Source organism: Phacochoerus africanus, chromosome X (genome assembly GCF_016906955.1).
Source record: "Phacochoerus africanus isolate WHEZ1 chromosome X, ROS_Pafr_v1, whole genome shotgun sequence".
Lineage (NCBI taxonomy): Eukaryota > Metazoa > Chordata > Mammalia > Artiodactyla > Suidae > Phacochoerus > Phacochoerus africanus.
This window is the reverse complement of record NC_062560.1, coordinates 67,510,028-67,535,238: the sequence shown is the minus strand read 5'-3', so window position 1 is coordinate 67,535,238 and position 25,211 is coordinate 67,510,028. Positions and strand designations below refer to the sequence as shown.

At 36.1% G+C, this 25,211-nt stretch overlaps 1 pseudogene; it reads left to right on the top strand.

Moving 5' to 3' along the window:
- Positions 1 to 13,592: 13,592 nt before the first annotated feature.
- On the top strand, positions 13,593 to 24,908 carry LOC125118056 (uracil-DNA glycosylase-like; annotated as a pseudogene).
- Positions 24,909 to 25,211: the final 303 nt, after the last annotated feature.

Genomic DNA, 25,211 nt, shown 5'->3' with positions numbered 1-25,211 from the left:
TGATAATGATTCTATTTCAAAAAATGGGAATGTTCTATTTAACAAAAGATGTTACTACAATTGATTACCTAGTGGGAAAAATAATTCGTTATCCTTATACTATTAACAAAAATAAATTCCACTTGTATTAATTGTGTTAAAAATTTAATAAGCAAATTATTAAAAGGAAATATATAGGGGATTTTGTTTATGACATTGTGTCTATGACAGCCTTTTTTGGGGTATAAAACTCAAAATACTTAACTAAGGAGCAATTTATTTGAGTTTATAGTTAAAGCCACTACATTACACAACACACAACAAATAACATTAAATTTCAAACTACAAGTCTACTCACAGAGAGCATGTGCTGGCCTTGGGCATCCATGCAAGTAAATTAAGATAAACAAGGAAGGGGTTGTCAACTTTAGTTGTACAGTAAATACTCTGAGGAGATACTTAAAATACTGATGCCCAGGCCCCACCATCTGTATAGGCTGGGCACTGGGATCTTTCCAGTTTTCTCCAGTGATTCTAATGTTTAGCTATAATTGAGAACCACTGCAATAGAGGCTTTGCAGCAGTTGTGGAATAGGGAGTCACTGTAGATTTGAAGGATAAATTCAGTTCAGGGGAGTGTTATAATCTAGTATGTTGGTCTACTGGGAGTACTGAGACATATTTGTAGTGGGAATATTGGGGAACAAAATACATATGAATTTATTGATGCTTCTCATATAGCTAGTAGAACTTATTTTAAAATTTGTAAATGTACTCAATAAAAAGGCTTGCTCTAAAAGTATCATGCTTTAATTTTATTTATTTTAGCATTAAAATATCCTCTACTTGTGAGGTAGGGAATTATTAGGAGTTGACTGCTATTAATGTTATTACTTCAAAATAAGAGAATGGCAACCTCATTTGAGTATTCATATATTTTTTAAAAATGTTATTATTTAAAAAAAGCCTAGTGAATCACTGAACTGGATTCTTTAGCATGAGGACTTATAATTTTTTCACTTTTTAAAAATTTTTTCCAACAATGTCCACAGGCATGATAGTTGTTCAGCTGACAGTTTGCAGTGACCTACATTGTGAAGTGTAGCTACTTCTTGTATTTGTTGATTTTTTTTTTAATTTGTAACACCATGTGTGGACAGCTTTTGTCCTTAAGTGCCTGCTCCATGATATTTTGACCTGAGCTGTTTACTTGTCATTTGCAGACAAGGGGCTGTTTTTACATAGACATAAATCATATGGGCTTCAGGAGTTCCCATCATGGTACAGTGGTTAATGAATCTGACTAGGAACCATGAGGTTGTGGGTTCGGTCCCTGTCCTTGCTTAGTGGGTTAACAATCCAGCATTGCCGTGAGCTGTGGTGTAGGTTACAGACGTGGCTCGGATCCCATGCTGCTGTGGCTCTGGCATAGGCTGGCAGCTACAGCTCTGATTAGACCCCTAGCCTGGGAACCTCCATATGCCGTGGGAGTGGTCCAAAGAAACAGCAAAAAGACAAAAAAAATCATATGGGCATCAGCAAATTGTGGATCTTTGTGAGTTTAAGCAAATTTTCAGATCATGGTGTGTGTGGAGAAGTGTTCAGTCACATAATGGATATGCAGGATCTTGCCTCAGCAAAGTCCTAACTCAACAAACAGCTTTAGACAAATTGTGTGTGGCCCTGGGCTTCAGGCTTCTCAAGTTTTCCTTTGACCTACAAAGATTTGTATTACCCTTGTACCAAAGACAGTTATTAAGTGAGCCTTCAGGATTAGCCAGAACCCTAAAAGCCAATGCTCTAAAATATATATATTGACTCAGGATTATCAGGAGATTCACAATAAAAATTAATTATTTTAAAGAAAAGTAAGGTACAATAAAAAATCAAATCCACATCTTAGATGGATGTTGCTCTGTTTTGGAGAACATCTTCAGGCTGGAATTACATAATTCAGGAAGATGAAAAAGGAGATTTGTTTTAACAGAACAACTTTTGGAAGACTATTGACTCAGGAATATGTTAATAAAACTAATGTCTGGGTCAACAAGTCAAGGTAAAAGTAAAGGAAAAAGATAGATCCAAAAATACTACTAACCTTATATGTGTTGGAAAATGAGATCTACCTTAAAAGTAAGTAAAATTGTTATTAATTCAGCAGAATAGTTTTAAAAGAGCAATAATAGAAGTAAGACTACTAGAAATATATACCACTTATTGCAGACATAGGTGCCACAGAAGTATATAGTACTTAGACACCAGAACATTCAAAAGTAGAGAAATGATGGTGACTTGAAAAATTAGTATTGGTATGAATCATTACCAGGTTCCCAGAGTTATAGGCTTTAAAAGTATTAATAGACCTTTCAATTCAGGAGAAAACCAAAAACAATTTTTCAGGTGACACAAGTGTAGAAATAATACCTGATCACAAGTCATTGTGAAGGCTGTATTACTAAAAAAAAGCCAACTCTGGATTGGATGCAGCCCAACTGTGCAAATAATAATAATAATGATAATAATAATTATAATGATAATAAATCTCAAGGAAAAATGAAGAGTAGGCCTTATGTGGAAGAAAATTACTTTGACTAACACTCGGTGCAGCTGCTATCACTGAACATTTTTAAGGAGGCTGGACCATCTCCCATGTCATTCTCTGAGACAAAACAGTATAATTGGTAGATTTTCCCCCAAATATAAAACATAACTAACCATGATATCTTCTTGTTCCCAATGGATTTTAAATTCAAAGATCATAGTTTGCAAAAAACTGGTATTAATGTATTACCTTCCTGTTGAAACTTAAGCCAAAATAGATTTATCTATCTTTATTGACAAAATATATTTCTTTTTGAATTAATGGTCTTGTTTATTATCTGCATTTTGTTTTTACTGCATTTCAACTCGTATAAGAGATTTGGGAGCCATATCATCAAAATTCCATGCAGGCTCCAGACACAGTTTCAGCTGACCAAACCAAAAGGAAACAGACTCCAGCAGGGATGAAGTCTCCAGGACAAAGATAACTTAAGGAACAGTTAAGCCTCAAGGTAAATATAGCTGAGGGAACTGTTTAAATTTTACAGGATGGCCAAAATCCTCCTTCCCTGTTTCCCAAGCCCCCTTCTGCATTTCCTTGAGACTATGTGTTTCAACACACAGACCCCTGCCTATAAAAGATGCCCTTGCCCTACCAGCAGGGAGACTGAGTTCTCCCTTTCAGTGCTCCTGGCCACTCTGTTGTTTGATAAAACTGTTTGCAATCTCACTGCTCCACTCTCTGTCCCCTTCTACTCCACTGTCCTAATATTTTTATGCCAATACCCAGAAGGGTTACCCGGCCCTTCCTTTCAAGCTCTCCACTACCTCTCCAATTCCAGGAAGGACAACCAGGGACACATCAGGTTTATTCTCTAGGGTTCTCTGAAGGTCCCCCTGAAGCTAAAGGTCTAGTAGTTTCATCCCCGAATGGGTGGAAGTCTCCTGCCTCTTATTTTGTTTTCCTAACTGTCCTACATACTATTGAGGCTTTCAGTGAATGGAGGAAACTCTCTGGGACAACTGAGGACTCAGGCTGGGGCAATTCTCCAGCGAGTTCCAAAGGTCATTTTGATTTTCACTCTCAGTAACTACCATTCTTAGGAATGAAAGTCTTTCTTCAATTCCCCTGTGGCCTGTTGAGCTTTGAGATTTCAAGTGACCTCCAATGATTTTCAACCCATTGTACTCCACACCAGTCTCAATATCACCAAAAGTGGAAGGTGAGTGATTTACAATTCTTTATTTCCCCTCCTCTACCCAGGTTTGAGCATTTATCCTCCAATTTATTTCCATTTCCAAAAGTCTGAGCACTCAGTCATTTGGGCCTCCAATTGCACCTGGTTACAAGCAACCAGGTTGTCTTCTTTGTTGAAAAATACATTTTTAAATAGGGAATGAGTCCATTTCACATCGCAGACCTCTTAGAGGGACTCCTCTGACCTCTGGGGTCAGATTTTTTAATAGACATACCAAGGGGTAGTCTTTTGGAGGCTGTGAAGAAGCAGAACCAGTAGCAAAGTTTGGAAGTGGATGTTTGTGAAAATAATTCTCTTGGCTCATCCCAGTCTACAAAGAGGCATCCCCTGGGAGAGGTAGGAGTCTGGTAATATAGGGGCCATCAAGTCACTCAGAGCAAAGGAAACCAAAAAGAAAACAAAAAGACAACTTTCAGAATGGGATAAAATACTTTCAAATGATGCAACTGACAAGGGCTTAATCTCTAAAATATACAAACAACTTATACAATTTCACAGAAAAAAAATACAAACCTAATGGAAAAATGGGCAAAAGACCTGACTAGACATTTCTCCAAGAAATACATACAGATGGTTAACAAGCACATGAAAAAATGCTCAACATCTCTGATTATTCGAGAAATGCAAATCAAAACTACCATGAGATACCACCTCACACCAGTCAGAATGGCCATCATTAATAAGTCCACAAATAAAAAATTCTCAAGAGGGTGTGGAGAAAAGGGAACCCTCCTGCACTGTTGGTGGAAATGTAAGCTGGTACAACCACTATGGAGAACATTATGGAGGTACCTTAGAAATCTATACATAGATCTACCATATGACCCAGCAACCTCACTCTTGGGTATATATCCAGACAAAACTTTCCTTAAAAAAACACATGCACCCACATGTTCATTGCAGCTCTATTCCCAATAGCCAATACATGGAAACAACCGAAATGTCCATCAACAGATGATTGGATTAGGAAGATGTGGCATATATACACAATGGAATACTATTCAGCCATAAAAAAGAATGAAATAATACCATTTGCAGCAACATGGGTAGATCTAGAGACTCTAATGCTGAGTGAAGTAAGTCAGAAAGAGAAAGACAGATACCATATGATATCATTTATATCCGGTATCTAATATACAGCACAAATGAACCTTTCCACAGAAAAGAAAATCATGGGCTTGGAGAATAGACTTATGGATATCTGGGGGGAGGGGGAGGCAGTGGGATGGATTGGGAGTTTGGGGTTAAATGCAAACTGTTGCTTTGGGAATGGATTAGCAATGAGATCCTGCTGTATAGCACTAAGAAGTATGACTAGTTACATATAACGGAGCATGATAATGTGAGAAAAAAGAATGTATACATGTATTTGCAGCTGGGTCCCCATGCTGTACAGTGGAATAAAAATTGGGTTGGGGAAATAATAATAAAAAAATCTGACCAAACTTGGTCTCACCCCACACATTCAGGCCAAGTGCCTGATATTTTTCTGTAACATAGCATGGCCTCAATATAAACTGGAGGATAGCCAGTGGCCTGAAAATGGCAATTCAATTTCCAAATTCAAAGAGATTTGAACTTTCTCCAACAAAACAAGAAAGGGTCTGAGGTTCCCTATATCTGAGCTTTTGTTTCCCTAAGATCCCTACCCTCCTTATGTAAAAACTGCAATTCCTACCAGGTCTTTCTGCTCAGCAAAAACCCTACCTCCAAACCACAAAATCCCCTATGCCCTTATCCTTTCTCTCTCTAAGAATTTGATCCTGCCAACACATCTGCCCCCCAACTCTCAACCAGCTACAGGATGAGGACTCTAACTCAGGTCATGGCCAGAACTCTCACTCCTCTCCCTCTTCTCCTCAAAGTCATACTTATCATATCTCCCTTCCTTCTTCCTCCTCATCCAGAACCTGAATAACTACCTCTCCCAGCCTCCTTTTTTTGTCCATATTATGGGCCCCTTAAATAGCTTAACATCATGCTATCTGTTCCATCTGCCAGAAACCCAATTTGAATCTACTCTTTTTTTTTTGTAACTGATGGGTTTTATACAGTTGTACCTTATACATGGCTGAAACTTTGGAATGGGAAATATGAGGTCTCAGTTTTGCTTGTCTGTATATATCTTTGTGTATGTGAAGTGTATGTATAACATTCACAAAATTAATTCATAAAAGAGCTCAAATTAATTGGGTTAAAGAAAATTGAGCACATGTAAATTCTCAAAATACATAGGTAAATTAATTTTAGGTTCACGTGAACAGGAAAATATTCAGTCTTAAATTAACTTCTAATACTAAAGTTAAAGTTTGTTGATATAGACATGTCTTTAGAGTCATCAACACTAAGTATAATACATTATTGTACCTAGTTTTAATAGAAGTCAGAAGATGAGATAGACACCGAAACTTCAGTTATTAAACAGAGAAACCAAAGTCATTTAAGGCTATTAACCAATATGTTCATTGCCATCCTGTGATGTTCTCTAAAAGAAAGTGTTTTAAAAGTTAGTGCAAAACTTGAATTTGTATTGTCTCTCTGTTAAAAGAAGGCTTTCTTAAAATGCTGGTTTTGATAACAGATTATGTGAATTTATTTGCCTTTAATTTGTATTTGCTTTAAAAATCCTTTGTTACTTTGGTTGAATGAATAAGTAATGTTAAACAGCAATCTATGATTCTATCTGACCAGGTGTTTTTAAACTTTCCCTTATATATTTTTTAAAAACTTACAGAAGAGGTTTCCCTTTTCTCCACACCCTCATGAGCATTTGTTATTTTTAGACTTTTTAGTGAATGCCTTTCTGACTTATGTGAGGTGGTACCTCATTACAGTTTTGATTTTCATTTCTCTAATAATTAGCAATGTTGAGGATTTTTTTCATGTGTCGATTGGCCATTTGTTTTTCTTCTTTGGAGAAATGTCAATTTAGGTTTTCTGCTCATTTTTCAATTGGGTTGTTTGTTTTTTGTTACTGAGTTGTATGAGCTATTTGCATATTTTGGAAATTAAGTCCTTGTTGGTTACATCATTTTCAATTTTTTTTCCTATTTTGTAGTTGTCTTTTCATTTTGCTTATGGTTTCCTTTGCTGTACATAATCTTGTCAGTTTGATTAGATCCCATTTGTTAATTTTTTTAACAAATTTCTATTGCTTGGGAGACTGACCTAAGAAAACATATGATTTATGTCAAATAATGTTTTGTCTATGATCACTTATAGTAGTTTTAAGCTGTCATGTCTTATGTTTAAGTCTTTAAACCATTTTGAGTTTATTTCTATGTATGGTGAGATGGTGTGTTCTAACTTCATTGATTTACATGCAACTGTCCAACTTTCCCAACAGAACTTGCTGAAGACAGTATCTTTTTCCTATTGTCCATTCTTGATTCCTTTATCAAAGATTGACCATAGATGTGTGGGTTTATTTTTGGGCTGTGTACTCTGTTCCTTTGATTCTTATATCTGTTTTTGTGCCAGTGCCAGACTGTTCTGATTACTGTAGCTTTGAAAGGCATTCACTAAAAAGTCTAAAAATAAAAAATGCTCGTGAGGGTGTGGAGAAAAGGGAAACCTCTTACATGATTGGTGGGAATGTAAATTGAATGCAACCATTATGGAAAAGAGTTTGGAATTTCCTCAGAAAACTAAAAATAGAATTACATATGATCCAGCAACCTCACTCTGGTGTACATATCCAAATAAAACTATAATTCAAAAACAAAAACAAAAAACTATGTTCATAGCAGCGCTATTCACAATAGCCAAGACATGGAAACAATCTAAATGTCCATAAACAGAGGAGTGAATATAGAAGATGTGGTACATATATACAATTAGGTACTAACCAGTCATTTAAAAAAGAGCAAAATAATGCCCATTCACAGCAACATGGATGCAACTAGAGAGTCTCATACTAAGTGACATAAGTCAGAAAGAGAAAGACAAATACTATATGATATCACTTATATGTGGAACCTAAAATATGACACAAATGAACTTATCTATGAAACAGAAACAGACTCACAGACAAGAACAGACCTATTGCTGTGGGGAGAGGGGTGGGGGAGGGATGGAGTGGGAGGTTGGGCTTAACAGATGTAAGTGATTATACATAGAGAGGATAAACAACAAGATCCTACTCTATATCACAGCAAACTATATTCAATGTCCTATGATAAACCATAATGGAAAATAATTTTTAAGTGTTACGTATATGTGTGTGTGTGTGTGTGTGTGTGTAAAACTGAATCACTTTGCTGTACCCCAGATATTAACACAACATTGTAAAGCACCTATATCTCAATAAAAAAAAGTTGAGTAAAAAAAACTTACAGAAGAAACATTGTCAAATGAAAAGTAAAAACAAAATTTATAAAGATTATGGCACACATAGATATAGTACATTCTATTTCTGCAAAAAATTAACTCTTCATTGTCCGACTTTTGCAATCCTGATGCCCTTGTAACATGGTAACAGTCTGCTCCTGATTCAGAGAAGTTAATGCAGGTAAACAATAACTGAATTAAACAGTCAGGGCTGTGGTAAATCCAAGACAGCCACTTGGTTATTCCTGGCTCCCTGACAACTCCCCCAAAAAAAGTGTTTAGAAAGGTGTTTTCCATTTTGGGTATATTTACTACAATCCTAATATGGCTATATTTGTTAAAAATTAGGGTAATTAAAAAAAAGTTTGTTTTGATTCATATTCTAGTTTTGTGTATTGAGGTTTAATGTTTACTGTCCAACTCACCTCCCAAATAGTTCTTTGCTGGTATGTTACATTATTGTAAAGATTAACTGAATTATTAAGAAAATATTCTAAGCTTGTTTCTGAAGCCGATTGCTATAATATGTCTCTGGGTGAATATCACATATCCCATGATAACCAGAGGACTATACATTCTAAAAAAGTGTCATTTAAAGGGCTCTCTACAGCCTAAATAAAAGGTTTCTTATCAGGAATTCTTAAGTGACATACGCATAAAGAAAGTGAAGAAAATTAACTCTTAAATTTATTTTTCTCAGTTAAAAAGGGCTTCTACATTGGACGGGTCTATAGAGAGAACTACTGACTTCAAACTCACCTTAAAACAAGGCTCTAGTAAGAAAAACACCAATGTCTGGACAAAAATAAGACTACATTAGCAGTAGACAATTATCTTAATATTGCCACACCTGACCCATATGGTTATTTGTTTTATTCTTGTCTTCTTTTGTTTTTGCAAACAAATCAAATGTTTTTCTATCATGGGCATGATTTTATTTTAAAAATCAATCCAATTGTTGTGTCTGTGGTCAATTACCTACATCTAATACTTCTGATTTATCTTGGGTGGGTTTCTCCCTTTCAAGGCCCTTATTATTGATCTTACCAGGTGGGATCCCCTCGCCTGGCTAATTAATACCTGTTCTGACCTAATCCATAAATATATTTTCTTCTAATGTTACTTAAACTCAATAAGCAACAAGTAAGACTTCAGCCAGGAGATATAACTTCCCCAGGCTATAGCAATTTAAACTTAAAGGCTCCATTATTTTGGAAACAATTAAACCATCTAGGAATAGCCAACCTAATAACACCAGAAAATTAGGCTGAATGAACAAAGCCAGAATATAATTTCCTTTAAAAATAAGGAACTGTCTAAGCCAACTGAAAATGGATATACTGGCTGTACTTGGTGAAATCTTTTAACTTAAAATCTTATTTATGATTTTACTAATACTGCTATCTATATTTTTATTAACTGCTTTTACAAAATTTCTATTTCTTGCATTACCAGATGTGTAACCGAGTCTGTGATAAAATGATATACAATTCCATATGAGATCAGTGATCTCTAGATATTGGAAAATGCAACAGGAGGGAATATTTTCCTGGACCATAAAAGACGAGGGAGACAGGTGGCCCAGAGACTTTTGGCTGCTGTTAATAAGGCCTAGTCCAGTAATAGCACATTGGGAGTCTGGCAAGCAAAATCTTCACCAGACCCAGGAATGTTCATTCCTAGCACCATGGGACTAAATGTTCATAAAATGCCTCCCCAAAACTATGGTCAAATTTATGACTGGGGGAGCCTTGTAAACTGGAAATTGGCACTGGCCATCTGCCTCTACAGTGATTAAATCTTGATCCAGGGAGGCTGCTGAACTTCAACACTCCCTGAAAGGCATTCATGGTGAAAATCTGAAATAAGGCACTCTGCACTCCGGAAAAAAAAAGAAAAAAAAAAAACTGACAGAACAGGCCTTCGGATAGTTAGATTTCAGATAAGGATTTTTATGGACCCAGATTCTTGCATCTTCTCATATCTAGAAAAACACTGAAATAATTAACAGTGACATCTGCATTGGCCATTAAGGAGAAAGGGCAGAATGGAGTAGCTGTGGGTCAGACATCCAACGTAATACTAGGTAATATTATTGGAATATTTTTAGCAAAGTCCTTGTATTGCTAAGAACTTAAGCTTTATGTGCCCTGTCAGACTTGATATCACCAGATGTTCCCAAAGTAGCATCAGCTGGGGGCAGCAACCTTACATTTTCAAGGTCTCCTCTTATGACAACAGAAAGAATACAACATGTATAATGACTGATAGCTTCTGTAAATTATGTGTTAATACCACACAAAACAGTAAAACTTACTTAGATAAAACTACACTCCTTCAACATTACTGGTATCAACCTATATCCCAAACCTCTGTTTAATCTTATCTTCTTTTCTTTCCATCCCCTATAGTAAGAACCTAGGAATGTTAATGCACAAGTTGGACAGCAAGAAACAATGGCCTGTGAAAAACAACCGCCTGCAGAGATTAACCACCTACAAGAATTAACTGCCTTCTGTCATGGGACTCAACTCTCTACCTTTCCTTGGCCTTTCCCTCTATCCAATATTCTCTAGAGATGGAACACATCTCCATTTCATTCTCCATTTTAACAAGGCCCAAACAAGTCATCCAGTCCCTACTGAAACCATGTAATTTAGACACCTTTATCAATAACCCAGTCTTCAGAGTTAAACTTATAAAACCCCTGGCTATCACCCCTTAAGACAGGACATAGTTTTGAGGCATTAACCTGCTCTATTCTCATTATCCTGGCAAAACAATCAAGCTATTCTTTCTCTTCCTCAAAACCCTGTATCTGAGACTTAACTGGTGCCCCTTTACAAAGGCTGAATTTTTAGCTACACTACTTGCCCTTGCAGGAGTTAAAAGAGCAGCAGCAATAGGCACAGGGACCACAGGCCTTTGAGAACAAGCTACCTGGTTCCAATGACAAAGAACTCAAAGTTTCTGGCCAAAAGCCTTTTCCCAATTCACCTAGTTGTTCCCTTTTCTGGCCCCTCTGGTTCTTCTTCTTTTACTACTAGCAGTGGTGCTGGCTATATTATGACTATTTTCTTCTTTTTTTTACAGAGAATGATTAAATCCTTGACAGATAAACAAATCAACTCCATAATAGCCCTCCAAACCTACCAATACTACCAGATTTCTTGTACCTTGGCCCCTTGAAATGACACCCCTTCTGAGAAGGAAGTAACAGAAGACGAGACCTTTGCCTATTTTCCTATCAAAAAAGGGAGGAATGTTAGGTGGTATCTGTAATCTGGAGATTAAAAGTAAAAAATGGAAGACACAAAATCAGCAATATCATCAAAATTCCACCCAGGCTCCAGACATGGTTTCAGCTGACCAAACCAAAAGGAAACAGACTCCAGCAGGGATGAAGTCTCCAGGACAAAGATAACTTAAGGAACAGTTAAGCCTCAAAATAAATACAGCCAAAGTAACTGTTAAAAATTTACAGGATGACTAAATCCTCCTTCCCTGTTTCTCACACCCCTTTCCCTATTTCCTTGAGACTACATGACCCAATACACAGTCCCCTGCCTATAAAAGATGCCCTTGCTCTACCTACAGGGAGCCTGAGTTCTCCCTGCTCAGTGCTCCTGGCCACTCTGTTGGTCGATAAACCTGCTTGTGATCTCACTGCTCCAGTCTCTGCCCCCTTCGACTCTGTTGTCCTAACAGGGACAAGCATAGGAAATATATTACTATTCAAAAATGGATCAATAGGAAAAACTAAGGAGCGACAGATCCCATATAAGTCCAAACTCAAAGGAACAAACAACATTAGATCTTAAATCTTGACAATAATCTTCTTTGTCTCAATGCTCTGCCTTCCAAGCCTATTGGGGTGGTAATATCACCCCCAAGTTCAGTAGAAAGTTCCTGCAGTGACTTTCTATTTGTAGTCCAACTCTGCTTACATTCTATGACTCTACCAGGTTGGGTTCATTAGTCCATGACTCTGCTTGGTGGTCTTGTCTTTTGAAATCTAGGTGAAGTTAGACATGCCCCCAGACCTGTGTAGTTTGGGTACACTCTGTTTGCTGCCTGGGTCCTCCAGAGCAGTGGCCACAAAGTCCTGCACTGTGCCAGGGTTCATTGGAGCTATACCTGGGATGGATTAAGAATGCAATACTGGAGTATGGGGAGAGAAGCCTGCAATGTAAAATAACACAAAGTAGTGTGCGCTGAAGTCTCAAATGTGCTAGTGACCTCTCTTTTTAAGCCACCACTCTGCCCTCCAAGCCCTTGTACTCTGTGCCTGTGATGGTTTGGCAGCCCTGATGAGCTCTGAATTGAGTTCAAGATCATTATTCCATTGTCTTAGACAAAGAAAAAGTTGATCCATACTAATCTCCTTATCAAATATTTTTTTTTGGCTTCACACTTTGTATTCTTTCCTGAATAGGCTTTCTCATTTTTTTGAAATATGGATAACCATAGAAATTTCCAAATCTTTTGAGTTCTGATTCCTCTTTGCTTAGAAATTCCATCTTGAAGTCATTTATTTCTTCTTTCATTTAAACAGTGAGGAAGAGGCAAGTTATATATTTACAACTTTTCTTGGAAATAGCTTCAGCTAAATATCCAATTTCATCGCTCAAAAATTCTACCTTACATAAATTACTAAAACATAAAGACAATTTAGCCAAGTTTTTTGCCACTTTGACAGGATTGACATTCTTCCAGTGTCCAATAACATGTTCTCCATTTCTGTCTGAGTCCTCATATGAATGGCCTTTGCCATCCATATTTCTGCCAAAATTCTGTTTAAGATTACTTAGGGATTCTCTAAGGAGATTGAGGCATTTTCTGCAGTTCTTCCTTTTCCTTCTGAGCTCTTGCCAGAATTGCTTAGTTCCAAAGTTGCTTCTATATTTTAGGTATTTTTTACAGCAGCAACCCCCTTACGAGGACCAATTTATATCTTAGTCAGCTCGAACTGTTGCAGAAATGCCATAGACCGAGTGGCTTAAATATATATATTTATATATGTCTTACAATTCTAGAGGATGGAAAGTTCAAGATCAAGGTGCCAACTGATTCTATGTTTGGTAAGAGCCAACTTAACTGATTCATAGACAGTTGTCTTATCATTATGTCCTCACATGTTTGAAGGCTCAAAAGAACTCAGGTTTTTCTGATTTTTATTTTTTTCCAGTATAGTTGATTTACAGTGTTTTGTCTCAGTGGGTTTTTTTTTTTAAATAAAAGCACTTAGATCATTCATAAGGTCTCAATCCTCATGAACCAAACACTTAACAAAGGCTACATATCTGATTACCATCACATTGGGGATGAGGTATCAACATATGAATCTTGGGGGAGACACAAGTGTTCAGACTATAACTGCTTCTGTCTCTTCTTTTGTAAAATAAGATGGTTAGGTAAAATAATCTCCTGCATTCTTTAGAGATAGAAGATTTTTTTTGTACTCCTTTCCTAGTTTAGAATAACATGGACCTCTTTGGGAGAGACACACTTAATCTCAACAGGTATGAAGAAATTTGAGCATTGATTTTAATGGGCAATGATTTTTATTCCAACTACCAATTGAATACCATCATCACAAAATTGAGACCATGACATGGTCAACAGCAAAACATTTGACAAAATTCAACATCCACTCATGATAAAAAACTTTTACCAAAGTGGGTATAGAGGGAATATTCCTTATCATAATAAAAGCAGTTAATGACAAACCTACAGGTGATATAATACTCAATGGAGAAAAGCTGAAAGCCTTCCCACTAAAATCTGGAAAAAGATAAGCATGCCAACTCTCACCACTTTTATTCAACATAGTATTGGAAGTCCTAGCCACAGCAATCAAACAAAATAAATAAAACATATCCTAATTGGAAGAGGTAAAATTGTCACTGTATGCAGATAACATGATACTATTTAGAGAAAACCCTAAGGACTCCACATAAAAACTACTGGAACTGATCAATGAATTCAGCAAAGTAGTAGCATACAAGATTAACATTCAGAAATCAGTTGCATTTCTGTATACTAAAAATGTAATATTAGAAATTAAATATAAAAATACTTTTTAAAATTGCACCCCAAAAATTAAATGCCTATGAGTAAAACTGACCAAGGAGAGGAAAGATTTATATGCTGATAAGTATAAAACATTAATCAAGAAAATTTAAAAAAGATTCAAAGAAATAGAAAGATATTCCATGCTCCTAGGTTAGAAGAATTAATATTTTAAAAATTGTCATACTACCCAAAGAAATCTATAGACAGTGCAATCACTATCAAATTAACCATGACATTTTTTCACAGAACTACAGAAAACAATGCAAAAACTCATATGAATCTATAAAAGACCCAGAATTGCCAAAGCAATCCTGAGAAACAACAACCAAGAAGGAGGCATAACTCTTCCAGACTTCAGGCAATATTACAAAGCTACAGTAATCAAGACAGTGCGGTATTGGTACCAAAATAGACATACAGACTAATGGAACAGAAGAGAGAACCCAGAAATAAACCCAGACACCTATGGTCAATTAATCTTTGACAAAAGAGGCAAGAATATAAAATGGGAAAAAGACAGCCACTTTAGCAAGTGGTACTGAGAAACCTGGACAGCTGCATATAAATCAATGAAACTAGAACACAAAAATAAACTCAAAATAGCTGAAAGACAAACATAAGACAAGAAACTATAAAACTTTTAGAAGAGAACATATGCAAAACATTCTCTGATATCAACTATACAAATGTTTTCTTATGTCAGTCTCTCAAGGTAATAGAAATAAAAACAAAAATAAATCAATAGGACCTAATTAAACTAACGAGCTTTTGCACAGCAAAGGAAACCATAAAAAAACATAAAGACAACCTGTGGAATGAGGGAAAATAGTTTCAAACAATGCAAATGACAAGGGGTTAATCTCTAAAATATATAAGCAACTTGTACAGCTCAACATCAAAATACCAACAACTCAATTGAAAAATGGGCAAAAGACCTGAATACACATTTCTCCAAAAAAATATACAGATGACCAACAGAAACGTGAAAACTCTAAATGGATTAAAGACCTAAATATAAGATCAGATGCTATAAAACTCCTGGAGGAAAACATAGACAAAATGCTCTTTTATATAAATCACAGCAACCTCTTTGTTTGATCCACCTTCTAGAATAATAATAAAGACAGGAATAAACCAATGGGATCTAATTAAACTCAAAAGCCTTTGCACAGAAATGGAAAGTATTAAAGCAATGAAAAGACAACCCACAGAATGGGAAAAAATCTTTGCAAACCATCGTTTGCAAACTTACAAGGGCCTGATCTCCAAAATATGCAAATGACTCATAGAACTCAACAACAACAATAACAAAAACCCAATTGAAAGATGGGCAGAAGACCTAAGCAGATAATTCTCTAAAGAAGACACAAGGATAGCCAAGAGACATATGAAACAACATCACTGATTATTAGAGAAATGCAAATCAAAACTACAATGAGGTACCACCTCATGCCAGTCAGAATGGCTATCATTAACAAGTCAACAAATAACAAATGCTGGAGAAACTGTGGAGAAATGGGTACCCTCCTACACTGTTGGTGGGAATGCAAATTGGTACAACCACTATGAAAAACAGTATGGATGTACCACAGAAAACTAAATATAGAACTACCATATGACCCAGCAATCCCACTGCTGGGCATATATCTGAACAGAACTTTTATTGAAACATATGCATGCATCCCTATGTTCATTTCAGCACCATTCACAATAGCAAACATGGAAACAACTTAAACGTCCATTGACAGATGAATGGATTAAGAAGATGTGGTATAATACTAAGCCATAAAATGAGTGAAATAATACCATTTGCAGCAACATGAATGGAACTAGAAACTCTCATACTAAGTGAAGCAAGTCAGAAAGAGAAAGACAAATACCATATGATACCACGTATCTGGAATCTAATATACAGCACAAATGAACCTATCTACAGAAAAGAAACAAACACGTGGACTTGAACAGACCTGTGGTTGCCAAGGAGGAAGGGGAGGGAATGGGTTGGACTGAGAGTTTGGGGTTAGTAGATGCAAATTACTGTATTTGGAGCAGATAAGCAATGACACCCTGCTGTATAGCACAGGGAACTAGATCTAGTCCTAGTAATGGAACATGATGGAGGATAATGTGAGAAATATTATGGATATATATATTTATAAAACTGGATCACTTTTCTGTATAGCAGAAATTGACAGGTCATTGTAAATCAAGTATAACAAAAAAATAAAAATCTTAAAAAAATAAAAGAAGCATAAGGAATATAAAAATTAAATAGTTAAAAACAGAAAACATAATTTTTTTCATCTTTTTTTTTTTAAACTGACTATCTAGATACGGTGTATACATAGAAGCAAGAAAGAAACTGTAAGATACCAAATTTTGCTTGACAAGTCTTTCCCAGAGAATGCCTTATAAATCTTAAGTCTAAACCACATCATCATTAAACTTGTGGTATGAGGCACAAGATTGCTCAAATAGATATGCCAGTATGCTGTTTAGGAATGCATGCTGGGCTAAGAGTCAGGAAAATTAGGTTCTATCCTAGTTCCTTTACTAGGTTGAATTTAGTATTACCTCATAATTTGAGCCTAAAATACTTCTACCTAATGAGTATAATAATGTCTTTTTCCTAACACATAAGTTTAAGAAGACTGAGTGAGATCACATACATAGTAAAAAGTTCTTTAAGTTTATCCTAGTCAAACGTCATTGAGATTTTTAAGTATGTATTGTAATGTGCTTCATCAAATTTTGGAAGGTTTTGGCCATTATTTCCTCAAATTTTATTTATTTATTTATTTATTTATTTATTTATTTATTTATTTATTTATTTTACCATTTTCTTCTTCTGAGACCTCCACAGTGTGTGGTGATATTCTTGATGGTATCTCACAGGTTTCTAGTAGTCTAACATTTTTCTTCAGTTTTTTTTCTTTTTATTCCTCAGACTGGATAATCTCAATTGACCAATTTTTACATTGGCTCTTCTACTTGCTTAAATATGCTGATGAACCCCCTCATGATTTTTTTCTTTATGTGGCATATGAAAGTTCCCAGGCTAGGAGCCAAATTGGAACTTCAGCTGCCAGCCTATGCCAGAGCCCCAGCAACACAGAATCTGAGCCTCATCTGTGACTTATACCACAGCTCATGGCGATGCTAGATCCTTAACCCACTGAGCAAGGCCAGGGATTGAACCCACGTCCTCATGGATACTATTCGTGTTTGTTACTGCTAAGCCATACCCCTCATGATTTTTTTTTTTCATTTCAGTTACTGTATCTTAAACTTCAGAAATTATGTTTGATTTCTTTCTTATTTTATATTCCTTTATTGATATTCTTTATTTGATGGAACTTTGTTCTTATAAAGTTCTTCAGGTATGGTTTCTTTTACCCCTTTGAAAAAACTTAAAATAATTTATTTAAAGTCTTTTTCTAGTACATACAACATCTGGGTTTCCTCAGAGATATGTTTTATTGATTGCTTTTTCCTATGTATAGGTCATGCATTCCTATTTCTTTGTATGTCTCATATTTTTAAACTAGAGATTTCAATTTACATATGTGGTAACTCTGATAATCAGATTTTCTCTTCCACAGACTTGTTGTTATGGTTTTTTGTTGTAATTTTGTCTAGTGACTTTTCTGAACTTATTATGTAAACTATGTGTTCTCTGTCATGTTTTGTGACTAACGTCTCTGTTCTCTTAGCTTAGTGGTTAACTACCAATGGGTAAAATATTTCCCTAAAGCCTGGGACCAATAAATTTTCCAGTCTTTGTTAATGGGCTCTGTGTGCTTGTTAAGACATGCATTAATGGAGTTCCCACTGTGGTGCAGTCAAAATGAATCCAACTAGGAACCATGAAGTTGCTGGTTCAATCCCTGGCCTCGCTCATTAGGTTAAGTATCTGGCACTGCCGTGAGCTGTGGTGTAGGTTGCAGACACGACTTGGATCCTGCATTGCTGTGGCTGTGGCATAAGCCGGCAGCTGCAGCTCCAATTCAACCCCCAGCCTGGGAACCTCCATATGCCACAGGTGCAGCCCTAAAAAGCAAAAAAAAAAAAAAAAAAAAAAAGATATGCAGTCACAACCTTCTGCAGGACAGTTTACAATACTGTCTTAGCCTTTACTTTTCTGCTTGAATAGAGCTTCAAGGAGCTTAGGGCCTTCTCAGATCATTCCTGAGGCATTCACATAACCTTACACATGTATGTGAACCTCTAGATCCTCAAGACTATTTTGGACGTTTTTAAAGTCTCATGGTTATGTTGTCCCAAGATTTTCTTTTTAATCTTTTTGGTGTTTCTAATATTTACCTTTTTACAACATTTCAGGCAGCTGTGGTTTTTTGTTTGTTTGTTTGTTTGTTTGTTTTTTGTCTTTTTAGGACCGCAACTGCAGCATATAGGTGTTTCTAGGCTCGGGTCTAATCGGATCTGTAGCTGCCAGCCTATGCCACAGCCACAGCAATGCCAGATCCAAGTGATTTCTGCAAAATACACCACAGCTCACGGCAATGCCAGATATCCTTAACCCACTGAGAAAGGCCAGGGATTGAATCCAAAACCTCATGGTTCCTAGTCAGATCCATTTCTGCTTCACCACAATGGGAACTCCCAGCTGTGATGTTAAAATATTCAATACCTGCTCCTACAGAGAGACATTTAGTACTGGGTCACTGGATGAGTTAGAGCAAGATCAAATAAAAAAGCGTTTTGAACATGCTCAACATCATTATTTAGTAGGGAAATGAATAGCAAAACTATAGAAAATATTTTACTTTCATGAAGATGGCCGTAATTAAGATGACAGATAATAGTAAATATAGGCAAGTATATGGAGAAATAAGAATCCTCATACATGCTAGTGAGAATGTAAAATAAATAATACAACTGTTGCTTTGGAAACAGTTTTACAATTCTTAAAATTTTTAAACATGGAGTTGGCATATGATTCACCAGTTCTACTCCTTGGTATACACTTAAGAGAAATGAAAATGTATGTCTTTATAAAAACTGGAACACTATTCATTTATAACCAAAAAGTGGAAACATATGTCCATCAACTGACGAACATGATAAATCTATACAATGGGTTATTATTTGAAAATAAAAAGAAATGTAGTATTGAAGAAAAGGGAAAAAAAGCCTCTTGAGACAGTCTTCCCAGGAAACCACTAGACAGATCGAATGACTGTTCTTTGAGAAATAAATACGCTTTACAAAAGTTCCAGCTCCATTTTTCCCTCTTCAATACTGGGAATGTGAGCTGATTTTTTCTTTCAAGACTGCCACTGAGCTGGTAACTGTGGGATGGGGTTAGAATAAATTTAAAAACCTCAAAACTCACTGTTCTTATTGAGATTCATATGTATTTTTTCTTTTACTAAATGCTCCCCAGATTGTTGCAAGTCCTTGGTTAATTTCCAGAGTTCTGAAAGCATTGATTCTGACAATTTGCCTGTCTTATATTGCTTTTATGGAGTGGTGAATTTTTGGAATTCACCTCACATCCCCATTTTTGCTGATATCACTCCTACTTTTCATTCCTTCTTGTGTCATATTTTATTTTATTTTATTTTATATTTTATTTTATTTTATTTATTTATTTTATTTTTGACTAACTCACTCTCTACTTATCTATTTATTTATTTGGTTAATGTAAATTTAAATTCTAGAATTTCTAGGTTTTTTCCCCAAATCTGAAATGTCATCTTATTAATTTCTAGTTCCTTAGTGAATTTTTAAAGTTTAGCTTCACAAATATGGAAAATCTCTGTTAATTTTATTATCTGGTATACCTGTGGCTCTGGTTCTATTGCCTGGTGTCTGTGATGACGTTCATTGATGCTATTTTGTTTTTTCATGTACCTGATTATTGTTTGTGTATTAGATATTATAGCTGAAAATTTATTTCGGGAAATAACTTAAGGCCTAGGATGATGTATTTATTTAGGGTAGACTTATGTATACTTTCCTCTAGTACCTCGGAACTGACAATCTAGGATCAACCTCAGATTTCAGAACTTAAGATTTTATGGGCCATCAAAATGATATGAAGGTAGGCAGCAGTCCATGTGAGTTCTGGATTACTTCAAGTTTGTCCTTGCTTCTTGGCTACAGTTCTTCTGACTTTCAATACTAATTGAAGGGTTATTTACCAGGGCCCGCATCCCTTTCAGAACCTGGGTTCAAAGTTTTGCCTCACTAGTCCTGTGAGGTTGTCAAAAGCTCTACTCAGCCTTTAAGATGCCTCACCATGATAAGTAGATGGAGATCCAAGTGCCAGGCTGCTTTCTCTGGACTCATGTCTTCTCATATGTCTTTGCCCAGTACTCCTGATTTTGTGTGTTGATCCGCTTAGGAATATGATATTTTAAATGAAGGTACTCCTTTCTTTGCATGGCTCATATATTTAAGAGTTTCAATTACCAGAGTTTAGTTAAATAGTACCAGTCCTACAACTACATTGTTTATATTTCACTTACCAGTATATTAACTGTGAGTACTTGCTTAAAGACAAACCTTACTGCTAGCTCTTCAGTCCACAAATCAGTACATAAAAAACAGATTCACCTTATGATCAATGACCAATCACATGGATCCTCTAAAACTCTATAAGCAATTTCACTGTGCATGTGTTATTCAGTTCATGTTCACATAGAAAAGCATGTAGTTATGTTGCCTTCTTATCTCTCAGAGATAACTCATATGGTGTTTTACAAAAATGGATAATTAAAATATGGAAATGGCCAACAAAGTTCAAAGTGCAACAAAGGAATAAAAAGGGATACTATTGCAAGTAAAAATTAACTCAAATATGAGAGGAATTCTAGAAGAAATAGCTGACTGTGGGAATGGTGACGTTGCCAGCACTAAGAAACTATAGAGCCAGAGAAATTGAATGAAGGCAAATTTATATACATAATTGAAGAACGTGTGATCAAAATGATGAAGCTATCCCAGGGGAAGTAATATTGGTAAATAATTCACATTAAAGGAACTCTGGGAGATATTTTGCAACATTGAAGTTATAAAGGATAAAGTGTTGGAAGCTGATTCAAACTTAGAAATGAGTGTGATACTTCTCCAAGACAGAGAAAAGTTACCACCTTCAAATCATAAATTATATGTCCAGAAGGAGAATACTTTTTAGATCACTCTTAACACATTTTTACAAAGAAATATAACACTTTAATTTTACAATATTTAAAACACTACACTAATAATAGTTTTACTATTTTTTGTTTTCATATTCATTTGTAACCAGTAGTAAGAGTTTTTAATGCTTTGACAAAAAATGTTTAAAGTCACAAAAATCATATTTTTTCCTATTTATTATTAAGATTGCTTTGCATGGCTTCAGCTTGCATGTCCAATTTTATAATCCCACATCATTGTGCAATGTATAGAGACTGCCTCTATTTTGTTGAACTTTTTCAGTTGTATTCAGCGGATGGTTTGGTGTAAATTAAATATTTCTGCATCATTCTGTACAATTTTCAGAGAATGTTTTTTTCATACAAAGTCATATTTATTTCTGACAGTGACTCTGTGAGATACAGTGGATAGGTTTTATTTAGTCCTCTTATAGATGAGGAAACTGATACCTAAAGATGATTGATGGTCCTGAATTAAATAGCTAGTACGTGTGAAACTGCATTTCGAACTCAGGTTTACTTGACTCTAAGTTCCTTGTTTTTAACCACTTTGCTATAATGATAGTTCTGGGAATAGAATCTGTTCTTCCAATTCAAGATACTTTTTGCACCACATAACATAACCTCTAACATCATTAGGATTTGCTTACTCAAACTTGATTCACTTTTCAAAATAGATAAATAAGTATTTCTGGCTAGAAAAATTATTTTTGAAATGGTAAAGATAAATCATTCAGTAAATATATATTTATTATACTCCTAATAGACATGTTGGAGATACTCTAGAAACACAAAATGAGAAGTGGAGTGGTCTTTGCTTTCACAAGTTTATGATTTTATTAGAGGACATTGTGAGGCATGTATTCAAATGAAAGATATTGTGGCCAAAATGGATGTTAGAAGATTTAAAAGATAAATATAAAAAGGAAAATGATGCATAAAAAAGAAACTATTCTGAATTTTGAAGAATGGTTTGGGTAATGGTTATTAAAGAGGAAGATCATAGTGATACACAAAAAAGGGTGAAGACCAAGAACAAAAGCAGAGATATAGCAAAGAGCCCCATTTGCACAAGGAGTCTGACAGGGGTCTTGTTTCTAGCTTTGTTAATGTTTGTTGTTAGCACTTGGGAGGTGGATAGGAGAAAGGAATGTCAGCAATCCTATCTCCAAGACTAATTGTTTACATTCAACTAATCAGAAGGAGACTCACCTCTGGAGGCTATAATTTGTTTAGGATGCTTCAGGAAACAGTTTTTGAAATGGGATTTCCGTCACTTTGACCTTACAATCACATTGGAATATTCTCAAGAACTGCCTTTTTCTGGTCCTGTCAAAACATTCACAATAGAAAAGTAAACAGGCCTATAAAATCATTCATCAGAACATCTTAAAAGCTTTGAGATAACTCTTGAGAAATTTGACCATTCAAACAGGTTCTAAACAAAATTTAATATACAAAGTTGTAGTTATACAGCATTGTGTAAAGCAACAGTTAATGAGATTCCATATATCCTAATATCATTTTATAGCTACTAAGTAAAAGTATCTGATTAGAAAACAATAGAAATAATTCTGAACTTCCCAAATATCTGTACAAAATTGCTAACATCCCCATAATTACATTTTATAGTCATACATGCAATTACTAGAATTAGCAACCAATGAAATATGAAGTTCTAAATAATGAGTTTGGAAAAGAGTTTGGCAGTTATTCAAAATGTTAAATATAGAGTTATCATATGACCTAGTAATTCCACATCTAACTACATAGTCAAAAGAATTGAAAACATGTTTTCACATGATTGGTAAAGCAGTTTTATTCATACTAGCTAAAATGTGGGAACAATCTAAATGTCCACTAACTGAAGAATGGATACATAACATGTGCTATATTCTTACAATGTAATATTATTTGGCCATAAAAAGAAACCAAGTATTAATACATGCTACAACATGGACGAACCTTGAAAACATTACACTCAGTAAAAGGAGTCAAATGTGAGAGACCACATATTCTATGAAACCATTTACATAAAATGTCCAGAATAGGCAAATCCATAGAAACAGAAAGTAGATTAGTGGTTTCCTAGAGCTTGGGTGTTGTGTGGGAGGGGAGTAACTGCTAATGGGTATTGATTGGATTTATTTTCAGAGTGATGAAAATCTGTGAAATTAGATAGTGGTTGTAGCAGCAAAACTCTGAAAATATACTAAAAAAAAACATTAAATAGTATGTTTTAAATAGTTGAAAATTTTGGTTTGGAAATTGTATTTTTTTTGTCTTTTTTTTGCTATTTCTTGGGCCGCTCCTGCGGCATATGGAGGTTCCCAGGCTAGGGGTCTAATCGGAGCTGTATCTGCCGGCCTACGCCAGAGCCACAGCAACGCAGGATCCGAGCCGTGTCTGCAACCTACACCACAGCTCACGGGCAACGCCGGATCCTTAACCCACTGAGCAAGGGCAGGGATCAAACCCGCAACCTCATGGTTCCTAGTCGGATTCGTTAACCACTGCGCCACGACGGGAACTCCGGAAATTGTATCTTGAGGGAGCTGTTTTAAAAAAGATATGTAGTACGTCTCTGGTCCCAGGGTGGCACAAGTTTGTTCCTTCCTTGGCTCTGGGATCATTGGCCAGAAGACTCTCTACTCATTCTCTCCAAACCCACCAGGAAACAACTTCCACTCATCCCTGGGCTAGCCAACCTAGGGTCCAGGGTGGCACTGGTAGTTGAAAGCAGGGATTTATTAGCCAGCCCAGCCAAGAAGTGCTGGGCCAGCAGGAGGATCCTGGCCCTCTGCCCTTGTCACTGCTGAGTCCAGAGAAATTGGTCCACATCCAGAGGAACAAGGCCAGCAAAGCTTCTCAGACTTACATTGCTCAGTGTGCCCCATGGGTTTTGGAGAGAGTTGAAAGAAGCACCTCAGCAGGGAGTTGGGAAACGATATTTTACAGAGTTTATGGGGTTTGTTGCAGAAGAAAGAAAACATTACACCACCCACACTCACACAAAATCTTCACATGGATACAAATGTGTACATAACAAATGTGAAAGTTGTCTTTCTGGGACAGGAACTGTATCACACACCCAATTAAGCTCATGGGCTCTGATTTAGCATTCAAAGACCTATCCCAACCCAGCCCAGTTTGGAAAACATTTATAAAGAGCTGTCTACAGGCATAGACGGTTTTGTTCTTCCTGGTCATAGAGATTTATCTTGATGGGCCAGGCAAATTTTTCTCCTGTTCAATGCTGTTCTCATGGTCCAGGCTCATCAGGCTAGTTCTCATAAAGAGAGGTTGGGAGCAATTTACCAACCCAGTTGTTCCCTGGCTCAATCAGAACTCCAAGGGCCATGTCTTCTTGCTCTGTGGCTCTTAAGCTCAGAAGAAATGCAGTGCCATTGATAGGATGCAACACCATGTGCTGCAGACTATGCATCCCTCCCTGATGTCCATGTACAGAGAGTTCTTTGGATGCAGACATTTCTCAAAAAAAAAAATTAGCTGCTGAAGAAAGTCCATCAAAGAGCCCATTGATTGAAAAGATCTGTGACAGTGACCCTGAGGGTTTTGGGTCTCTAGGCAGTTTCCTAGAAACTGCGATCAAAATCTAGCCAGGATTTTCTTTCCACAGAAAAGAAAATCATGGACTTGGAGAATAGACTCGTGGTTGTCAAGGGGAAAGGGGAGGGAGTGGGATGGATTGGGAGCTTGGGGTTAATAAATGCAAACTATTGCTTTCGGAATGGATTAGCAATAAGATCCTGCTTTGTAGCACTGATAACTATGTCTAGTCACTTATGATGGAGCATGATAATGGGAGAAAAAAGAATGTATACATGGATGTGTAACTGGG